The sequence below is a fragment of the Elephantulus edwardii genome, unplaced genomic scaffold (assembly GCF_000299155.1).
Source record: "Elephantulus edwardii isolate Elephantulus edwardi_28Jun2011 unplaced genomic scaffold, EleEdw1.0 scaffold00120, whole genome shotgun sequence".
Taxonomy (NCBI): domain Eukaryota; kingdom Metazoa; phylum Chordata; class Mammalia; order Macroscelidea; family Macroscelididae; genus Elephantulus; species Elephantulus edwardii.
The window spans coordinates 2365615-2368631 of NW_006399870.1; positions in this window are offsets into that span (position 1 = coordinate 2365615).

The window sequence follows — 3017 nt, forward strand, 5'->3', positions numbered from 1 at the left end:
CCCCTGTTCACCTTACAGTCATGAACTGCTTCTTTAGAAGCAGAAGTAAAACCTAAGACACAATGGAGTTTGAGCCAGGCCCGTGTCCGTTGTTTTAATTAGGTGGAGTGTTTGGGGTTTAGGGTGCTTCTACAAAGCTTGCTCCCTTTCTCAAAGAAATTCCATGTTCATTCTTTCATCGTTATTATTTATTTTTGAAAATGTATTTTATTTTATTATTTTTTGTGTGCACCGTCAAATCTGATCTGACTGGTACAGGAGGAGATTGCCCCTCCTTCTCCAGCAGAGCACTTGGTAGATTCGGACCACATACCTCCAGAATTGCAGTACAGCTTTTTGCCACTAGGCCACCAGAGCTCCCTCAATTCTTTTGTCATTATTATGAGTATAAGTTCCTATTCAGAATAATCTGCTACTGAAAATAAGAGACGTTTAAGACAAGGTCATATTGAAGGAACTGTGGTTGACTTAAAGTGAGGCTAATCCCAGGAGAACTTGGATTTTTATTACATTTTTTTTTCATAGCAAAAGGATTGACAATTTTATTTTAACTGTCTATACAATATAATCTTAAATATCAACTAACATAATTATTAATTGGTTTTACCTGAAATGAGTCCTTTTCTCTTAAGGATCAAATATCTAAAAGTATACTTAATAGCTATGCGATTTTTATGAATTAGAAAACCTCAAATTGTGCATAATATAAACACTAAAACAAAGTTTTTCTTTAGGAGACTAAGCAGGAAATTTTAATGTTAAAATCACAGCTCAAACTTCAGATATTTTTCTAGTTACAGTGTTATAACTGTTAAGCTCACTCACAAAAACTTTTAATTGGAGGTTATAACTAATAGCATAACAGTTAATAAATCTACTGGTTAGGTAAATTTGGCAGAAAGGGGGGAAATATTTCTCCTGTTTATAAAATAGTACCTTAAAAGAAGACCAAAAATCTCACAAAAAACCTTACAGCCACCTTTCTGACTCAGTTCTGTGGAAATAATTTCTGTTCTCTGGGATCCTAAATCAGTCAGTCTGATGAGATCTGTCTGGTTTTTGTACCAGAATTTTAGAAATCTTGTTTTATTCACATCCAGGATATTCCAAGTTTTTTGTAAGCCCAATATATTGTTATGTACCATCAACATGAAACCAACTCAGTTGACCTTTCGGCAGGTCTTCAGAGGCTGTAAATCACCCAGGAGGAGATTGTCCACTTAGTCTTTTTTTGTCTTTGCTAGGATACATTGGTTACATGTTTCAGCAAGTAATGAAAGCAAAAAGAGTAAGAGAGAACCAGGCATTTTTCTTAACATTACAATGGATTCATGTCATCTCTGGCCCATGTGTTCCTTTGGGGCCTTGACAAAGACATTGGGAGAAATTCCTTATTTGGACCTGACCCATTCTCAAAACCCCTAATGTATCACGAGGAAATACACCTTTAGATCTCACCGCCCTCATCCTCATTTCATTCCAGGGAACAAGACACCTCAAATATGCACATGTTCTACAAAGCCTCTTTTTCTACTAAAATATAAACAGGGTAAAGACAAACAGGCAAATCATTCCAGAATGAAAGAAAACATCAGTAATGGAGTTCCCTCATGATTTATTTTGTTCAAAGTGTTGTTTCCAAATTTTCATCTGATTGTGTGACACATTAATAGAGTTTTCAAGAAGTTTCCTTTTTATTTTAACCAAAGAAAACATAGTTTAGAAATAGTTTCTCTATGTATTATATATTGTTGTTGTTGTTGTTGTTGTTGTCGTGTGCCTTTGACTCAGAACTGATCCATAGCTGACCCTCCAGAGGTTTTCAGAAGCAGTAAATCACACAGGAGGAGATTGCCCATTCTTTCCTGTGGAGCAGCTGGTGGATTCAAATAGTGTGCCTTTGGGATTGCAGTGTAGCTTCTTACCACTAGGCCACCAGAGTTCCCTTATTTTCTGTGTTATTTATATAGAATAGATACTATTTATATAGTTTAGAAACACTTGTCTTGCCTCATGTCCCTTTACTCTCAAATTCCATTCCCTATGACAATCATCCTTTATACTCTTTATAAGAATATAAAGCACTCATCTTTTGTATATGTTGTTATATTTCTAAATCATATATCTATGCCATGATTGCTTGATTTGCCACTTTTAGAAATTATTTGTTGACTTCTTGCTAAGACAGATGAGGGCTAATTCTCTCATGTTATCCCACAACTTCCGCCCTGCACTTGCCCTTCTCTTAACTCTCCTCCACCACAAAATAGCCTTTTCTGTTATTGTTAAATTTATTAACTATTATTGGTGCTTATGCAATAATGAGGGAGATCGGGTGGTCTAATGACAAAGAGCTGAACTGCCAATCCAAAGGTGGTGGTTGTTGTTATGTGCCATCGAGTCACTTGCGATTGATAGTGACCCTATTTACAAGAGCCCTAAATGCCATTCGATCCTGTGCCAACCTCGCTGTCTCAAACACACTCATTTCCACCACTCCACTCACAGAATCAATCCATCACATCGAGGGTCTTACTCTCCTGCGCCGTCCCTCCACTCTCCCAAACATGATGTCACTCTCCAAGGACGAGTCCCTCCTTGCTACATGCCCAAAATATGTCAGATGAAACTTCAGAATCCTTGACTCCAAGGAGCATGCTGGCTTCACCCTCTCCAGGACAAACCTGTTAGTTCTCCTAGCAGTCCATGGTATATTCAACACTCTTCTCCAGCACCACAACTCAAAGGCATCAATTATCTTCTATCATCCCTACTCACTGTCCAACTCTCTGATGCATAGCATGTAATTGCACAGACTATAGCCTGGATCAGGCACACCTTAGTCTCCAGCCTTACGTCGTTGCTCTTCAGTATTCTTGAGAGGTCCCTCACAGCTGACTTTCCCAATGCAATTTGTCTCCTGATTTCCTGGTTGCTGTTACCAAGAATGTTGACTGTGGAACCAAGTAAACTAAAACTGTTAACTATCTTGATCTCTTCACCATCCATACTGATGC